Here is a 20,835-nt window from a genome sequence, read left to right on the forward strand (position 1 = left end):
GATAATGTAACATAGCTATTAAGAGTTATTATAAAGAACATGCTAAAAAATTTACCAAACCATCAGTGTCACTCCAAAACACCAAAATAACATGTGAAATGATGTCATAATGTGTTAATAATTTCACAAATAAGTCGCTCGAGAGCTCGAAAATTTATGTTAAAACTGTCAAATGATATCATAAAAATAAATAAATAGAATAAATGTGCTAACCACTCAAAAACGTAGGCCCAGCCATAAACATGTGATTTTTCCATAATTGAGTCACACATCACAAACCATTTGTTTCCACAATTGACTAGATCACCGGTGTAGAAAATGGATGTACCCACACACAGGCCTACTTGACATGATGTAATTGTCTTGTTATGAAAAATGATTTGCATTAGTTTGACGTTTAAGTAACTTTTCACGAGTGTTTACCTCCCATAAATACAGAGATCATAGAATTCGGGGAGTAAAAGTTTGGCAGAAAATTGGACCCTTAGGTGAGGTGGAATTGGTTCCCTCCTGGTATCTATGAGCTTCATAGACCTTTTATGTGAAACCACAATCAAAAGCATACGATTATTCGTATTGAAAAGGTGGAGCGGAAGTGTCTCAGCTCTCGAGAAGGCGGTTGCCATGGATTTCTATCCAAAAGCTTGCTGTACAACAGCACATCCCACTTCTGATGTCAGCATTTGAGATAGGGAGAAAAGCGTGAGAGAGAGTGGGGAGCTGAAGGGAAGCGAGCGACTACATAGAAAGAAAGAGCCTGTTGCTCACCAATATCTGCTAAGCTGCTGTAAAAAATCCTGACTGCTTCAGTACCTTTTAGCCGATAAAAAGCTGTTTGAATTCAGGATCGCAGTGAGTATGGATTTCTACCATTTTTGTCTATGAATGCACTGGTTTGTATTATCAATATCATATTCTTGGGTCACATGTTTTGCACTCAGTCACAAGTTGATACCATTTGACTTTTGGGTGCACGCATGCACCTCTTGGGTCAACGAGACCTCACTGAAATGCAAAAGTGACAGCGTTTTTTGGTGTGGCATCTGGCATGCCTTTTACACGACGGGCTATTTGCATACTAGATGCACTGGACATGCATGCCATGGTAGCCCGTTTACATGAATTTTATCTCGCGATGCTCATACGTGATGTTCAATCTGTTCCCTGAATAAGTCAAGTTTTAGATGTCAGTACTCTTCCCCAAGTTGTTTAATATGATTGTGTATTGAAAGTATCAAAGAGTCATAAATTGTACTGGGTGGTGATGAGTTTATACTGCCATAAAAGCATGAAGTCTGCATGTCATATTCCTTTGAGAATATGTATATATATTTAATTGTAATCAAATTCACTACTGCTAAAATAGAATTTATACCCTGAAACATAGTGGACTTCAATTTTGATAAGTGATTGCGTTTATTATTATGCAGCAATGTTTCTATTGTTATCTGACTTTATGTAACCGCCTATCTATGGTCTTCTATTCCAATGTTCCTCTTTTGTGAACACACCTTGTTGAGCCGTCATTTCATTTAGTATTATAAAACGGCAAAAGCTTTAAAGTTACAAAGCAATCACACAGATCCTAAATGTCCTACATTTGTTAGGCCGCAAATTAAGCCTTAATTAAATCCTCAGAATAATCTTTAATTCTAAAATTTGCTGTGTTCAGGTCCTAAAATGCAACACTGTCGTCCAATTGTCAAACTCTTATGAGAAAAATTACATTATTGCAGTAGTCACTGTAAAATGTTTAATACATACTGTATATGACAATACTGTGATGATATAGATGGTATGCAAGTGGTTCTTAACCTTGCTAAAGACACTGAACATTTCACATGTGCATTCACAGTACCCTTCATAATTGGATGATAAATCATATATGTGATGTTTTATCCAGACAAATATAACCAATGCATAATTTGTACAAAAAATCGATGTGTTCAAAGGAACAAAACACAATACGTAAATTTCCCATGAAAACAAAGCAACATTGTGAATCATTTTTACGGAAAAGTCTGTTCCTGTTCCAATGCCACATCCTTGCATCACACGTGTAGACCCTATTGTCACGGCATAAAATGTGACCCAAGTGTGTTAGCCCAGTCCACGCTTTGCATGTTTTGGGATTTGGTAAACTCGTCTGCGCCAATATACCCATACTGGCACAGCAAGGGTGTGTCCCAGCAGATACCTCCATTGCAAGTGACAGCATTGTGGACGAAAGACACAATTTTACTGCACTGCCAAAGAGGTGGCCTATGTTTCATTGCAATGTAAACTGCTAATTTGTGCATCAGGCACAGGCAGATAGATACACTTCTCAGTTGTCAAGTGAGGCTGACATTATTGTGTTCCATTCTTAAGTATGTAAGTGAACAGCATGCATTGAACCCTCTGGATCATTGTAATAATAATAATAATAATAATAATAATGCATTGGATTAATTAATTAATTAACTTAATTAATTGGAGAAAGTGCTTTTCGGGAAACTCAAAGACACTTTACATTGCATTATTCATTCACTTCATTCAAGGTGACGATAAACTACTATTGTGACCACAGCTGGAGCATACTTTGAGAAGTGATTCAGCCAATTGGGCCATGGGCTCTTGTGTTGAAATAAATTAATTTATTGCTTGATGCATTTAAAGTATGTTATTATAATTTTTATCATATTTTAATAATCATCCTACTGGCTGTTTAAAGGCAGTTTCCAAATCCTCTTATCGTTCCGTGGATCTCCTTGGTCAAATTCAAGTGTCTGCTGTGATTCCTCATGCTAAGCGGCAAGCGCAAATCAACCTTACCAGGTTTCTCCTCCTGTCAGGTAGAGCAGTGATCCCCAACCACCAGGCCGGGGACCGGAACCGTCTGTGGCGCATTTGCTACCGGGCCGCAGAGAAAATAATAAATCACTTGTTAACGACCGCAATCTGGCCTGTGCATCTTGACACATCAATATGCCTGTCTACTCTATTGACTAAATCAAAGCAGAGATTTATGTATGTCGCCATCTAGTGGCTGGCTGCCATTACTGGGGTGCTTGCACAGCATCAGTCAATGTAAACAGTAACGTTAGCTGCTGCTGCTGACTGTGTGCTGCAGGTGGTGACGACTTTGGAGTTTATTTTTTTTAACAGGGAAAAGGCCACCTGCTGAGCCAGAAGAGAAGCCTAAAACCAAGTCCATTTTGCATAATAAGTGGCTAAAAGCTAACAAACGAGGCAACAAAGGCGAATGCACTGAGAGCATCATACCTCGTGGTGAACCATATTGCTAAAGCCAAGAAACCTTTCACGATTGGAGAGGAACTCATTATGCCTGCGACTGAGGATATTTGCCGTCAAGATTTAGGAGAGGCCGCTGTTAAAAAAGGTTGATTCAGCGTATGTTGAGTTACATTTTCCCTGCACTTAATGTTCGTTTTTAGCCCCGTCATGTTATATTATATTCAGTGTAATTTTCTGCCATACCTTGCTGGTCCGTGGAAAAAAAAGGCCCATGTCACACCGGTCTATGGTGCAAAAAAAAAAAAAAAAAAAAAAAAAAGGTTGGGGATCACTGAGGTAGAGGCTTAGCATTTAAAGGAAATTGAATAGAGCCTGTGGGTTGGGTGTAAACCATGGGTGTCCAAACCTGTCCCCAAGGGCCGCTGTGGGTCCTGGTTTTTGTTCCTACCAATCGATCACAGACAGTTTAATCAATGAAGTTTGTGCTAAAACAAACAGCACCTGACAGCAATCAACTGATTACACTTGTAAGACACTAGATTGGTGAAAACATGTCATCTTGTTTTGTAGGAATGAAATCCAGCACCCACTGCGGCCCAATGTGGAATAGTTTGGACACCACTGGTGTAAACTAATCGGTGGTGTTTATTTCCATATCAAGAATAGCCTGCCCTCCAAAACCTGTACTAAAACATCACTTTATCTGGCACAGACTCGCACTGGTCGAGATTTAGATGATTTGCAAAAATGAGGCCCTATATGCGTCTTAACCTTTGGCAAATCTCTTAGATTTACACAAACAACCTTGGAGTTCGATTGAACCCAGGGTGAAAACAGTTATATAGAATATGGTGATTACACTATTTAACCCATATAGCCCATCTCTGAACCTCTAAACATTCGCACTCGAATAAGGACAAAAGGAAATTGTAGATTGAGCCGTGAGAATATCTCTGGTGTGTGTTGTCAGTGAACATTCTACGTGTGTACGTTGAGTGGAAGAGGCCTACCCTAAAGACAATTGTCTTGAAGTGTGTGCGCAGTAGTTTTGCGTGTGAGTAATTTTAGTTAGCCATATACAGTGCCTTGCAAAAGTATTCGGCCCCCTTGAACCTTGCAACTTTTCGCCACATTTCAGGCTTCAAACATAAAGATATAAAATTTTAATTTTTTGTCAAGAATCAACAACAAGTGGGACACAATCGTGAAGTGGAACAACATTTATTGGATAATTTAAACTTTTTTAACAAATAAAAAACTGAAAAGTGGGGCGTGCAATATTATTCGGCCCCCTTGCGTTAATACTTTGTAGCGCCACCTTTTGCTCCAATTACAGCTGCAAGTCGCTTGGGGTATGTTTTGCACATCGAGAGACTGACATTCTTGCCCATTCTTCCTTGCAAAACAGCTCGAGCTCAGTGAGGTTGGATGGAGAGTGTTTGTGAACAGCAGTCTTCAGCTCTTTCCACAGATTCTCGATTGGATTCAGGTCTGGACTTTGACTTGGCCATTCTAACACCTGGATACGTTTATTTTTGAACCATTCCATTGTAGATTTGGCTTTATGTTTTGGATCATTGTCCTGTTGGAAGATAAATCTCTGTCCCAGTCTCAGGTCTTGTGCAGATACCAACAGGTTTTCTTCCAGAATGTTCCTGTATTTGGCTGCATCCATCTTCCCGTCAATTTTAACCATCTTCCCTGTCCCTGCTGAAGAAAAGCAGGCCCAAACCATGATGCTGCCACCACCATGTTTGACAGTGGGGATGGTGTGTTCAGGGTGATGAGATGTGTTGCTTTTACACCAAACATATCGTTTTGCAGTGTGGCCAAAAAGTTCCATTTTGGTTTCATCTGACCAGAGCACCTTCTTCCACATGTTTGGTGTGTCTCCCAGGTGGCTTGTGGCAAACTTTAAACGAGGCTTTTTATGGATATCTTTGAGAAATGGCTTTCTTCTTGCCACTCTTCCATAAAGGCCAGATTTGTGCAGTGTACGACTGATTGTTGTCCTATGGACAGACTCTCCCACCTCAGCTGTAGATCTCTGCAGTTCATCCAGAGTGATCATGGGCCTCTTGGCTGCATCTCTGATCAGTTTTCTCCTTGTTTGAGAAGAAAGTTTGGAAGGACGGCCGGGTCTTGGTAGATTTGCAGTGATGCTCCTTCCATTTCAATATGATGGCTTGCACAGTGCTCCTTGAGATGTTTAAAGCTTGGGAAATCTTTTTGTATCCAAATCCGGCTTTAAACTTCTCCACAACAGTATCTCGGACCTGCCTGGTGTGTTCCTTGGTTTTCATAATGCTCTCTGCACTTTAAACAGAACCCTGAGACTATCACAGAGCAGGTGCATTTATACGGAGACTTGATTACACACAGGTGGATTCTATTTATCATCATCGGTCATTTAGGACAACATTGGATCATTCAGAGATCCTCACTGGACTTCAGGAGTGAGTTTGCTGCACTGAAAGTAAAGGGGCCGAATAATATTGCACGCCCCACTTTTCAGTTTTTTATTTGTTAAAAAAGTTTAAATTATCCAATAAATGTTGTTCCACTTCACGATTGGGTCCCACTTGTTGTTGATTCTTGACAAAAAAATTAAATTTCATATCTTTATGTTTGAAGCCTGAAATGTGGCGAAAGGTTGCAAGATTCAAGGGGGCCGAATACTTTTGCAAGGCACTGTATAATGAGCTCGAAATGAAACTGTTAATCAGTCAATTAACAAAGCCCTCAGCAGTGTGTCAATGCTGTAAGCCTCTGATGCAGTAATAGCAACAAACGAAAGTAGTTTTTCAAAATATAGAGATGACTCCCCAGCTGACTTATCTTATCAACGCTGTCAAAATTAAGATGGACTCACACCAACAAGGATGGAGTTACATGATCAACCTCTTACCCATTCCAACACAACCTCTACCTTTGGCCACGGTACGCTAGTTAAAATTCAGCCGTTTTCCAATATCCCCCCCCAAAAAATAAAACCATGACATATCTGTGTTCAGAACATAGTTTTGAAATAGTTAAATGTAAGGATTTGGAAAGATTTAGAATGAACCTAAAAGGCTTTGAAGTACACTTGGAATCACTTGAATGAAATGATTCCATACACTCGAGAGAACTGCCATGCTAATGCTTCATTCCATACAAACTAAATCACTGAAGCATTATACTGAGGTTACACCGTTATTTTCGGCTCAATGGCAGCATCAGTGAAATCTCAGCGTTTGGATCTTTCGGATGTGTATTACAGATGTTCTTGTGGATCACATTTGTGAACTCATTGAGAGCATAGGCAGTGTGAGAAGAACTCTAGAGGATTATTTGTATTTTCACACTAGAATTAAATATCAGATAATGTGTCTTCCACTACAAACACACCTCTCAAAGTTTGAAGCCAAGATAGATGATATGCAATAGATCATTTGCGCTCCATCCTACAGGCAATTAGGTCTATAATGAGACCAAGTAATGACATGTTCCAGTTTTAACCACTAATCTTGGCTGTCTGGTTCTCCTGTGTAAAAAATAAATAAAAAATACAAAGTAATTAAAATGTGCTATTCCCAGGTGTCTTCACGTGAAGTGTTCACCATAGATAAGTTGGAGATTAACATAGTATCGGTGGTGCACTGTCAAGGCTCAATAAATACAGTATATCAACCACTTTAGATTTTGAGGGTTTTGTTTTTTTAATCTTTGCTAATCAGCACAAAATGTAGTTTTTACTGGGTGTCACTGAATTTATTTCCGATTGTAGCTGTATCACATGTGGTGGGCCAGTTAGCATACTGTCAGGGTGACTAAAGTTGGCTAACATACCCTTAAAATGTTCTATTTTTCTTTAAAATTGAATTTTTGATCATGTATAAATACAACATCGGAAAATAAATCTTTGGTGCGCATGCATATTTAGCTCAACCAATACGAGGAGCATCCACATTTAGCTTAAAACATAAGGACAGAAAAATGCCACCATCACTCTAGGGCAGGGGTGGGCAAACCGGTCCTCGAGGGCCACAGTGGGTCCTGGTCTTTGTTTAAAACCGATCCAGCACAGACAGTTTAACCGATGTGGTTTCAGCAGAACAAGAAGCACCTGACTGCAATTAACTGATTTGACTTGTAACGCACCTGATTGGAGAAAAGGTGTCCTCTTAATGGGTTTGAACAAAAACCCGCACCCACTGCAGCCCTTTGTGGAATCGTTTGCCCACCCCTGCTCTAGGCACAAGGGTAAAATAGGGGTTTGAAAATATGTTTAGAAACAGCCATTATTTGTATACTTACCACATACCAGTTCTCTGGATTCTCAAATCTTTGGAAGATTACAATGAAATAGCAGCAATATAATTAGACACAAACTCAACTCATTGAAAGCTGGGCAACAAAGACACAGACACATGCTAGAAAGCAGACTGCTGGAAATCCATCCATTCTCTGCACCGCTCATCCTCAATGTAGGTCAGGGCTTCTAACAGTGTTTGGGGATAAGCAGAGAACCCTACCTATTGCCACTGTCCATATAGCTTATATTCAAGTTTATAACGCACATTAAAAACAACTCAAGTGGAATACAACATTCTGGGCGTCAACATAAAAGCAACAGATGTAAAATAAACAATCAAGAAAAAAAGAAAAAAAGAAAAAAAACACTTAGCAAAACAGGACAAAAATGATCAAATGAATAACAAAACAAGCACTAAAAGAAAGGCAAAGTCTCATGCTTTGTTAAAAGCCAATGAATAAAAAAAAAGAAAAGCAGCACACAGAGGTAAGTTGGTATGCAACCTCTTAAAGACTTAAAAACAAATAAAACGGATCTTAAAAATGAATTCTAAAATGTACAAGCAACCAGTGGAGGGAGTCTAAAATGGAAGATGGAAGAATGGAATATTTTCACGGTCATGAGCTGAGGAACCTAAAGCAGTGGGCGAGGGTTGGGTGGAAAATCAATTTTATTTACTATAGTTGAAGCATAAGACAGCCAGGTGTGCGGAGTTAGAAGGCCATGGAATCCGTAGAGTGGAGAGCCAGGCGCAAGCAAGGATGTGAAACAGGCATGGAGGTCAAAAGCCGTAGAGAGTGCTATGCACGTACTACTACGTACAGGGGTACGAAAAAATCTGAACCTTTTGGAATTTCTCACATTTCTGCATAAAATCACCATCAAATGTGATCCGATCTTTGTCAAAATCACACAGGTGAAAAACAGTGCTTTAACTAAAACAACCCAAAAATGTTTAGGTTTTCATATTTTAATGAGGACAGTATGCAAACAATGACAGAAGGGGGAGAAATAAGCAAGTAAACCATCACATTTAATATTTTGTGCTCCCCCCTTTGGCAGCAATAACTTCAACCAGACGCTTCCTGTAGCTGCCGATCAGTCTGGCACATTGATCAGGACTAATCTTGGCCCATTCTTCTCTTCAAAACTGCTGTAGTTCAATCAGGTTCCGGGATGTCTGGCATGAATCGCTGTCTTTAGGTCATGCCACAGCATCTCAATGCGGTTTAAGTCTGGACTTTGACTTGGCCACTCCAGAACGTGTATTTTGTTATTCTGAAACCATTCTGAAGTTGATTTACTTCTGTTTTGGATCATTGTCTTGCTGCAGCATCCATCCTCTTTTTAGCATCAACTGCCTGACAGACGGCATCAGGTTTTCCTGCAAAATATCCTGATGAAGTTTTGAATTCAATTTTCCATTAATGATTGCAAGTTGTACAGGCCCCGAGTCAGAAAAACAGCCCCAAATTATGATGCTCCCCTCCACCATGCTTCACGGTGGGGATGAGGTGTTGATGTTGATGAGCTGTTCCATTTTTCCTCCACACATGACGTTGTGTGTCACTCCCAAACAATTCAACTTTGGTTTCATCTGTCCACAAAATATTTTTCCAAAACTTCTGTGGAGTGTTCAACTGCCTTTCTGCGAACGTTAGACGAGTAGCAATGTTTTTTTTAGACAGCAGTGGCTTCCTCCGTGGAGTCCTCCCATGAACACCATTCTTGGCCGTAGTTTTACATATAGTTGATGTATGCACAGAAATATTGGACTGTGCCAGTGATTTCTGTAAGTCTTTAGCAGACACTCTAGAGTTCTTTTTTTACTTCAGTGAGTATATTGTGCTGAACTCTTGGCGTCATCTTTGGTGGAGGGCCACTCCTTGGGAGAGAAGCAAAAGAGGCTCACGCTCTCCATTTGAAGACAACTTCTCTGACTGTCAATTGATGAATATCCAGACTTTTAGGGGTTTTGTATCCTTTCCCAGCTTTATACAAATCAACAATCCTTGATCACGGGTCTCCAGACAGCTCTTTTGACCGAGCCATGATGCATATCAGACAATGCCTCTCTTCAAGACAGTTCTTACCAGGTGTGTGTTTTATAGTGGGCAGGGCAGCTTTAAACCAATGTGATTGGGCACACATCTGACTTAAATTGTTTGGTGAAAATTGGTTTCAATTGCTCTTTAATTCTCCTTAGGCAGAGGGTTCACTTATTTATTTTCCCCCTTCTGTCATTGTTTGCATGCTACTCTCATTAAAATATGACAACCTATAAATGTTTGTGTGGTTTTAGTTAAAGGAGCTACAAGTGTGCACGTTGAACTGTTCAAAGTGAACACAATAATCTTCAACTTGTATTTTGTGCACTTTTGTTATTTTTCATAATTAGTTCTTTTCCTCTTCATTTGTATGTCCTCTATGTATGTTGGCTACGGAACAGCCAAAATTTCCCCGGCTGAGATATTAGTAATTATTTCAATTTCAAAATAAAACAGAAGCAAAGTTCATTTTACATGTTGCTTTACCTTCATTTATACTACCGATATGTCAGGGTTCAAACTATTGTCATGTAACATGTTAAAACACAAAGAATGACATATACTGTACACTTCAGGCCAGCATTAAGCAAAGAATGAAGTTAATTAATTAATCTCTGTATATTTATTTCCATATTTTATGTGCAGATGGTGCATGTATGTATTTAAGGTGTGTGATCAAGGCAGCTCTACTGGCTTCGTTCTCACATTTGGCTGTAAGCCTCGTCATTGATGACGTGTTTTTGGCCTTGTTCAGACTGGTAGCCAAAATCTGATTGAAGATTGAAACTGGATGGCTCTTTTCGAGGTAGTTTCATATCAGATATGGATAAGATACTTCTCAGTCCGAACAGCCCAGATGGGGTTTGAATGTCCATGGCGCCTTTGTTTTCACAGTAACCTATCAGGTGTGTGGCCCAGTCTGAACAGGCCACATCTGATTTAAACACTTGCTAAAAATAATGTGAACAGTCAGCCCTGAAAATCAGATTTGAGGAGAAACCAGATTGGAGTCAGATATGCCTGCTGTCTGAACGCAACCTTTGTTTTACGCCAGATGCCAGTAACAAGGCAGAAACTTACTGCACTTACTGTAGTGTAGAGAGTCTATGCGAAGGTAAGAATGTGAAAGGCGAAATCCTGAGACGAAGCAAGAGGTTGATGATCAGGCAAAGCGCAGTTATTAAAAAAGTGCAAGAAGGCAATGAAGTGAGAGAGACGACCCAGTGACGTGGCGAAACTCCAACTATCTTAAGTAGTTAGGTGATGACAATTGAAGACACCTGCCTTCGCTCCACCAGTCTGGTGTTCACCCTGTGATAGGGTTATACACACAAGCATATGCGCCCAGCCCGGGACCTGACAGTTATGTAGTCACATTTATGAACTCCAGTTAATAGGTGAGCAGCAGCATTTTGGACCAGCAAGAGACGCGCAGGGGAGGATTGGCTGACCCCCAAAATAAAGTGAGTTTCATGTATGGACTGATATCAGAAGTTTTGCAACTGCTTCAAATAATGACCAGACCAACCTTTACTAGGTCACTGGTAGCACAGGGATTTACACATCTGACTTTAGAGCTGGCAGTGTGGGATCAATTCCTGCTCTGTGACAAGAGTGTGAAAATTAGTGTGAATGGCTTTCTGCCTAAATGTTCCCAGTGTATGACTTGTGCCTTGCCCAGGATGTAGTCTGCCTCTGTCAGCTGGGTGAAACGGGAGGGAGGAACAGGATAACATTGGACAGTATAAGTTGTAGAATATGAAAGAATGGATTTGATCATGAAGGCTGAGTTCACAAAGTCAAAGTAGATTTGTGACACGTTACCTTTAGGGTTGAACTGAAAAGAATAGTAAGTCAAGTGACTTCGCCCATATGACATCCGTATCCATCAGTGCTCTACTGTATGAGCGTGCCTAACGTTGTAGGAAGTTGAGTGCACCCAATCAACATACATCATCATTATAGTAATGTTACTGATGCTCCACATAATTGTAAACCACAAACAGTGTTAGTCATTTACTTCGTTAGAGGCAATGACAAGTTCTTTCCTATTTCTAATAACAAATGAGACACGTACATTAGTACAGAAGTGAGGTCTTCTTGCAGAAATTCCACTCTGGAGAGGCTCTCCTTTAGGCATTTGGAGCTATTTTGAGGTGAACCAAATTCGGAGGGAAAAAAACATATGAAACAGCGATGTCAACTTTCAGCTTAGGGATAATTTCTGGAAAGAGCATCCTCTAAGAGTCCATTAGAGGACAGTGAGCTGTTAAAGGAACAGGAAATGGATTAAAGTGATTCGGAGTGGTTGGGATGGTCATTTTACCTGGGGGACTGCCTGATCTAAAGTTTCAGATGAAACATCAAAACAAACCATGTTGTGAACAGGCAAAAAAAAAAAAAAAGGCTGTGAAATTCGTTGACCCCACTGTTGACTCATGCATGCACTAAATGAGCCAAAGAATCCTTGACTCAAAAGACAGACTGGAAAGAATCTTCATTGACTTTACTTCCACTGGCTTATTTCATAACCAACATGTTTATGAATAATTGCCAAAACACAGATTGTTTTTTGTAAGTGTACTTGGCAGACCATCTTAAAACTCTATCTGAGCTACCTTTTTTTAGCCATAACTTTTTTAAATAGTTTAAATAGGTTTAATAGTTTAAAGAGACACTAAAGTTATCTTCCAATTAGACCAGCACAATATGTCGTTTGAACATCATCATCGCAATTTGCGCATGTGCTATATTAACGTTGCAGGATGTGCAATTGTTTTTTGTTTTTTAACATGTAAACTTTTATTTTACTTCATAAAAGCACAAAGTGTGCAGATCCTGGATTCCTTTTAAACTGATTCATTATTTAATTGAGAGGCTGTGAATTTGATTGGACTCACTCAATGGAGCATTTAATTAAAGCAAGCATTTTTCTATGTTATTCTAGTTTTAAAATAATTCACATTAGAACGCAGCACAGTGGGACAGTGGTTAGCACATCCACCTCACGGTTCTGGGATCATTGGTGCAATTCCGGCTCTGGCCTTCCTGTGTAGAGTTTGCATGTTCTTCCCGTGCCTGCGTGTGTTTTCCCTGGGTTGGTTTCCCTGCCACATCCCAAAGACCCCTGCATGGTATGCTGATTGAACACTCCAAATTGTCCGCTAGTTTGAGTGTGTGCGTGGATAGTTGTGTGTCTATATGTGCCCTGCGACTGGCTGGCAACCTGTTCAGGTTGTACCCGCCTTCTGCCTGGAGTTAGCTGTGACAAACTCCAGCACCCCTGCGACCTTCTACTTTTTGTGATAGTGCACCTTAAGAAAAAAAAAAATGCAACGAGTGCAACCAATGCAAAAAGTAAGTGCGGAGCCTTGGCAATCTATATCGAAATGTTAACTTTTTCTAATATTGTGCAGGCCTATCCCAAACAGAGCTATTCAAGTTATCTGGTGGAAATTCTTCTCGTTTTAATATCACAGTATAATATCACAATATGTCGCAAACCCCCCAAAAATCGCATTGATAGTTTTTTCCAATATCGTTCAGGCCTACTTCCAATATTTTCCAAGTTTCATGAATAAGAATGAAATGGGAGTGTGCCGTAGTTGAAGTGCTTTAACTACTGATTTTTTGTGTGTTTTAATTTCATTATAATCATATTTGTTTAGTTAAGTTGTTTTGCAAACAGTAGATTTTGAAATTGATCATAGTGTGATGATACACTGTGCCTTATTATGCAACTACCTACCATCTCCTTTCACACTGAGAAAAGCCATCTGGGGGTTGCCACTTCCTGCTTCTAGAATTTGCCACATTAAACAGACTGTAAATGAATAAAGCTTTCTTCAAATCTATATTTGTGCATTTGCTATGAGTAGTACCATTCATTTGTCGCAGGATCAATCCCTGTCTTTGTCACTTTTTCACCGGTGACCTCCAACCCTGCGCCATTTTTCAAAATTTGTGACCCTAGTTTAGGTGGTATAGCCCACAAATGTACACACTGGTATGTTCTTAAAGTGTGTAGAACAGGATAAAAAAAGCCTTAAATAGCATTAATATGTGAATTAGAATCATATTTTGAGACGATTCGACTATATACAACAATTTGGCAAAGCGCAGATGACGAGAAATTAGTCTTTTAATCAGCCGTTTAGCCACGCCTACCATTATAGGGCTCTAGTGTCCCCAACAGGAGGATGACGTCGGCAGGGTCATGGTTTCATCTAATTTCGAATTCAGCCCATTAAGGGGGTCGATTCAGAACGAGGAAAATGCGACAAAGAGAGACGCAAAATGTCATTGTTTTAGCATCTCTACTCCAATATTTTTACAGGATATTCTTTTTGTCCATGTATTTTCCCCAATTGCTAAAAAAATGGTATGGCCATGACAAATAACAGTCTTGTGCTAAATGGAATATGCATTAATTCAGCACGACATGGCAAAATTACTCCATAATGGTCAAAACTCGACTTCACTTTTTCTGTCGCACCTCCCGAACTATATTTTATGCCACCGTAGTTAGTCCGGCTTTTGTCATTTCCCTTCCCCGGCTTCTGAGAATGTAAACAAACCAAGAGGCGTGACAGCTAGCCGACATGCTAACCCGACATGCTATATAAATCACTCATTTTCATGGCGCGGGATTAAAAAATTGAGTATATAAAACGATCGCTTCCACACACATCCAAGCAGTCCATTTCATTCAGGAGCATATAACAACGCGTGAAATATGAAATAAACATGCTTTTTGGTGTCATACACATTTTAAAGACACATTGCATGGTTTTAAATTGCTCAGGTATGGACTTCATAATGGTATTGACGGGACACGGGGCGCGGGGCTGATTAATAGGGGTCCTATCTCCGTCAAAGCTGACCGAGTGAAAACACAAACAGAGAGCTTTTCACGTTGAAAATTCTTGTGAATAAATGCTTAAATCCCTGAATTCTTCATAGATATGGACGTAAAGCTGTCTCAATTATTGGTTAAAAGCAAAAAAAAAAAAAACGTGCAAGTAGAATTTATTTTAAGTAAATGTTGAATGTGCTGCTCGTCTTCAAGTCACACTATGGTGCTGCCTTACCACAACAAAGAGCTCTTTACGTTTAAATGAAATCTTCATAGATATGGACGTAAAAAAAAATCTCGATTATTGGTTAAAAGCAAAAAAAAAAAAAAAAAAAAAAACGTGCAGGTAGCATTTATTTTATGTAAATATGTCGAAGGACGATGCTAGTCCATAGCAGTTAATTTCTCCCATTAATTTTTTTCACGTTTCAAGATGCATGCATGGTACGATAAATATAATAATTACCTTGAATCCTCGAACAAATTACTGCTGAGACAATGTACGGAACAGCTTTCTTACTTTTTCAATTAAATCCCGCGTGCGAATAGCTCCTCTTGATGGGGGGGCCCCCTGCTTGAAGGGGAGGCGCAGTATGTGCCCAATGTGACCTGTCAATACCATTATGAAGTCTATGGCTAAGGTTTTGCAGTTGCATTGACAAAGTTGTTCTTCCTTCGCTAATCATATAGAGAGGGCACTACTGGATGCACAACACAAGCTAGTGAGTCACCAGGCAATCTGGAGAACATGCCCTGCGGTCTGCCTGTGATAACGCTGGCACACAGCTAGGCCAGACCGTCGCCGATCTGGTGGAGAGAACAGCGTTCATCACCCTCGTTGCCTTTCATCTCATGCTAGCACATTCAGTATTCTTCTGGCAAGCGAAGACTCTCAAAATACCATATTAAAAAAAAAAAAAAGCTTCAGTAAGTGCGGAGAGGCAAAAGCACAGTCAGTTAAAGTGAGGAATCAAACAGCCTGGAGGGGTTGAGTATGATTTAATCCTCTTGGAGAGTGGCGTAGGCCAGTACATATCTATACTGGTGCAGCACTGAGGGTGTATTATTAACCTTTGCTACACCAATACTGCTATCCAGTGGGCACGCTTATGCCAGTATTATTTTTGCTGATTTGAAGGGTTTTCATGTTGGGAAAGAAAATGTGTGCTGTCCAGGTTTATGGGGTCCAAGGTTGTAATTCGCAAAGAAACAATTACAGGATTTAGAAATAATGATTCAGATTCAGAGATTTATTTGTCATAGACACCAGCTCTCACAAGATGATAACAGATGCAACGAAATTCCGTTCGATGAGTGAGCAACGGGCCGCTGCAGACTTTGTTCCGTGCCGACACTTCTCTCCTTTCTTCAGAAATTACAGAGCAAGTTACAAGAAGACACACAAATATCATAAGACATAGTATGGGTATGACACGATGCACAGGTCACGTGCAGGGATTTTTTTGTACAGAAAAAAGGAGAACTACCAGTCATGGTTGGAGGGAGGGGGCATGGGGTCAGTAATAGTGAGAAAAAGGCTGTGGCAGACTGAAGGGGAGGGAGGTTGTGTGTGAGTGTGTGTGTGCGCAAGTTTATCAGTATTTGTACGTGTCTGTAGAGAAAATAAGAGTCGCAGAGCCCTGCGAACGGCCTTGAGAAGAGATCATGGGCAAAAGATCTGCGTGGCTCTCCCCAGGAGAAGGGAGGGGAGAGGGACGATAAGGGAGTTCGGGAAGGGAAAGGAAAATTATAATAAAATTAAGCCGAATAAGTAATTTAATATGTCCAAATACTGTTGGTCTTCAGTCAAATTCACGTTCCTCATGGCGTAAGCAAGATCTCAGGTCCCTTTAGTCATTGCCAATAGTCGCGGTCTGCCTCGACAGTTCAGTCACCTTCCCTGGCAGTTCAGTCACCTGGCGCAAGATAGTATCCATTTTTCTCCAGCCCTCCTCGGACCGAACCGTGAGTCCACGGAGCCAGTTCTCTGTCCGAGCCTCGACGCGATCTTCCAATGCCTTGATCTGTGGTCAATTTGTTGATTTCCTTGAAAGCTGCCGTCTTGGAAACTTTCTGGTAGAGCAGGGCACCTCTTAAACCAAGCAGAAGAAACCCCACAGCCGTCACGCCAAACAGCCAAATATCCCCAATATCTTCCACGGACAGAACAGTAACACATGCTGGTTTCCAGTGATCCCATGAATATCTCAAGTAACTAGCGGCGAAGATAGCGCTGATAGACCAACTAATCCGATCCATTTTTGTATGAAAGACCAGCGCGGTTGATCCACAGAGGAAATACAAAAAAGCAGACTGACAAAGACGAAGATAACAGCGAGCGGCAGCAGGGAGGAAAAATACCCCATCGAAGGCAAGAAGAAGAAGAAGAAGAATTATGAGGTCAAGTCCAAACAAATTTCTCAGTTGGGTCAATAATGACATAAGTGTTTTTCATGGACATGTGTCTAAGAGGGTGTGTGCATCGGGTTGTGCGTGGAGGATGGGGGGCTGCTAGCCCGTGCTTAGGTATGTGTGTGTGTTTGTGCATGCAGGAAATTAAATCATCAATAAAATGAACACAGTTTCTTACGAACGACTGGAGATATTTCAGTGAACTTGAAATAATTTTGTGTGAAAAACATTTTTTTTTAATCAAATCACAACAACAGCTGCAGAAATGTTATATGAAAGAATTAAAATTAAGAATTGTAGTGATGATGACATTATCACCAGCAAACTTATTTCATCCACTCTTCTTGTATAGAGATCGAAAAACTGCCTTGCAATTAATCTTGCAATATTAGTAATTTTTAAAATCATTTTTCTTGCCCTTGCAAAAAAAAAAAAAAAAAAAAAATGTATTGTTCCTATTCTATGAAGTATCGTTTTAACAAATTAAATACTTCTTTAGCTGAGGCAAATAATCTCTGCGGGTGGAACATTCTGTGGACTGTAATCAGAGTGTGACAGCGCAGGTGTCTAATGAGCATTCACTTCCTCAAATTTCTTTTCAAAGTCACCTCCTTCGGTAAGAAGCACAATTGTTTCTTCAAGCAGATGCAGGCGCTGACATTTTAATTGCTGACAATCTGATTAAATTGTTGGAATGATTGAATTTGCTTGAGCATCGGCCACTGAAACAGCACTGAACATCCTTCTTTTTCTTTTCCACCGACTACATTATGGATTTGAATGGAAATGTGTTTTTGTAAATATATACTGTAAATATGTACTGTATATATACAAATAATTACAGTGATTGGCTTTCAACAAATTCAGGGTGTAACCCGCCTCCTTCCCATCGCTAGCTGGCATAGGCTCCAGCAGCCTCATAACCCTCGAGATTATAATCAGTACGAAAAAGCAAATAGGTATTATTTATACACAAGTAATATCCTGAAGTTCATTCTTGAATTGACAATGAAGACAATTTAATAATCTTAATCAAACCATGAAGCCAGACATTATTATATTTTGTAAGTTAAAATGAGTTTTTAATTAGGGTTTTTAATAAAGTTTGTCCCTTTTTTACTCGCGACTACCTCCTCTTGCCTAAAGCGTAACTGCAGCCTGTGTTAAACTCGACCTTAGTGCAGATGCTTGTCGCCCATCAACTCAGCACCAGAAATGTAAAAACAGCAAACGTGATTGTTTACAGTTGGTAGCAAGTCTTAATTTTAAGTCTCAATTTTATGGAAGAAAAGGAGGTTTTGGGTACAGTCTAAGTTAAAATGTCAGGGCTCTGTGTACCCATTAAGGCATTGGTGGTGCATGCATGGACTTGAAAAGTATTTAACATTACCACTATAAATCTGTATAGTACCTTTAAACTAATGTACATGGATGAAATATCGAAGCGACTGTCATTTTACCTGTGAAATATAAAGACATTTTGAAGTGTTCAATGTAACTAACATAAGGTTTTTTGTAAACACTGAACCCATCCATCCATCCATTATCTTCCGCTTATTCCGGGGTCAGGTCGCGGGGGCAGCAGCTTTAGCAGGGAAGCCCAGACTTCCCTCTCCCCAGCCACTTCAGCCAGCTCCTCCGGCGGGATTCCAAGGCGTTCCCAGGCCAGCCGAGCAACATAGTCTCTCCAGCGTGTCCTGCCCTGGGGCCTCCTGCCGGGAGGCATCCGAACCAGATGCCCGAGCCACCTCAACTGGCTCCTCTCAACGCGGAGGAGTAGCGGCTCGACACCAAGCCCCTCCCAGATGACCAAGCTTCTCACCCGATCTCTAAGGGAGAGCCCGGACACCCTGCGGAGGAAACTCATTTTGGCCGCTTCTATCCGGGATCTTGTTCTTTCGGTCACGACCCACAGCTCGTGACCATAAGTGAGGGTAGGAACGTAGATCGACCGGAAAATCGAGAGCTTCGCCTTTTGGCTCAGCTCCTTCTTCACCACAACGGACCGGTGCAGAGTCCGCATCACTGCAGACGCTGCACCGATCCGCCTATCAATCTCCCGCTCGCTCCTACCCTCACTCGTGAACAAGACCCCAAGATACTTGAACTCCTCCACTTGAGGCAGGATCTCATCCCCGACCCGAAGAGGGCATGGCACACTTTTCCGGCTGAGGACCATGGTCTCGGATTTGGAGGTGCTGATCTTCATCCCAACCGCTTCACACTCGGCTGCAAACCGCCCCAGTGAGAGTTGGAGGTCATGGCTTGATGAAGCCAACAGCACCACATCGTCTGCAAAAAGCAGAGATGCAATGCTGAGGCCACCAAACAGGACACCCTCAACGCTTCGGCTGCGCCTAGAAATTCTGTCCATAAAAATTATGAACAGAATCGGTGATAAAGGACAGCCTTGGCGGAATCCAATCCTCACTAGGAACGAATTCGACTTACTGCCGGCAATGCGGACCAGACTCTGACACCGGTCGTACAGGGACCGAACAGCCCTTACCAAGGGGCTCGGTACCCCGTACTCCGGGAGCACCCTCCACAGGACTCCCCTAGGCACACGGTCGAACGCCTTCTCCAAATCCACAAAACACATGTAGACTGGTTGGGCGAACTCCCATGCACCCTCGAGGACCCTGCCGAGGGTATAGAGGTGGTCCACTGTTCCACGGCCGGGATCAAAACCACACTGCTCCTCCTGAATCCGAGATTCGACTTCCCGACGGACCCTCCTCTCCAGCACCCCTGAATAGACTTTACCGGGGAGGCTGAGGAGTGTGATCCCTCTATAATTGGAACACACCCTCCGGTCCCCCTTTTCAAAAAGGGGGACCACCACCCCGGTCTGCCAATCCATAGGCACTGTCCCCAATGTCTGAACCCATTTTGTTTATTTATTTATTTATTTATTTTAATAAGGTGTTTAATGTACTTTACATACCTTTTTTGTAAACTGTATGAACATTTTAGTTTAAGTGGGCATGTGTTTTGTAAACAATTTACAAATTAAAATTTAAATCAACTTAGCAGATGTACATACAGTGGGGCAAATAAGTATTTAGTCAACCACTAATTGTACAAGTTCTCCCACTTGAAAATATCAGAGAGGCCTGTAATTGTCAACATGGGTAAACCTCAACCATGAGAGACAGAATGTGGAGGAAAAAAAAAAACAAAATCACATTGTTTGATTTTTAAAGAATTTATTTGCAAATCATGGTGGAAAATAAGTATTTGGTCAATACCAAAAGTTCATCTCAATACTTTATTATGTACCCTTTGTTGGCAATAACAGAGGCCAAACGTTTTGTGTAACTCTTCTCAAGCTTTTCACACACTGTTGCTGGTATTTTGGCCCATTCCTCCATGCAGATCTCCTCTAGAGCAGTGATGTTTTGGGGCTGTCGTTGGGCAACACGGACTTTCAGCTCCCTCCACAGATTTTCTATGGGGTTGAGATCTGGAGACTGGCTAGGCCACTCCAGGACCTTGAAATGCTTCTTACGAAGTCACTCCTTTGTTGCACTGGCTGTGTGTTTGGGATCATTGTCATGCTGAAAGACCCAGCCACGTCTCATCTTCAATGTCCTTGCTGATGGAAGGAGATTTTCACTCAAAATCTCTCGATACATGGCCCCATTCATTCTTTCCTTTACACAGATCAGTCATCCTGGTCCCTTTGCAGAAAAACAGCCCCAAAGCATGATGTTTCCACCCCCATGCTTCACAGTGGGTATGGTGTTCTTCGGATGCAATTCAGTATTCTTTCTCCTCCAAACACGAGAAACTGTGTTTCTACCAAAAAGTTCTATTTTGGTTTCATCTGACCATAACACATTCTCCCAGTCCTCTTCTGGATCATCCAAATGCTCTCTAGCGAAACGCAGACGGGCCTGGATGTGTACTGGCTTCAGCAGGGGGACACGTCTGGCAGTGGAGGATTTGAGTCCCTGGCGACGCATTGTGTTACTGATAGTAGC

At 41.1% G+C, this 20,835-nt stretch overlaps 1 protein-coding gene across 2 annotated transcripts in view; it reads left to right on the forward strand.

Annotated features, from left to right (window-relative positions):
- The first annotated feature begins 723 nt into the window (after positions 1-723).
- The window catches only part of kcng1 (potassium voltage-gated channel, subfamily G, member 1), a 34,020-nt gene continuing 13,908 nt past the window's right edge, over positions 724-20,835 (forward strand). The window contains exon 1 of one of the 2 annotated variants that reach the window (XM_057830587.1): positions 724-852. The gene's annotated coding sequence lies outside the window, so the exon portion shown is untranslated. Of the gene's footprint in view, positions 853-10,193; positions 11,046-20,835 lie in introns of those variants that run through there. The other variant, XM_057830586.1, reaches the window with a different exon arrangement.

The sequence above is a fragment of the Corythoichthys intestinalis genome, chromosome 2, assembly GCF_030265065.1.
Source record: "Corythoichthys intestinalis isolate RoL2023-P3 chromosome 2, ASM3026506v1, whole genome shotgun sequence".
Classification (NCBI taxonomy): domain Eukaryota; kingdom Metazoa; phylum Chordata; class Actinopteri; order Syngnathiformes; family Syngnathidae; genus Corythoichthys; species Corythoichthys intestinalis.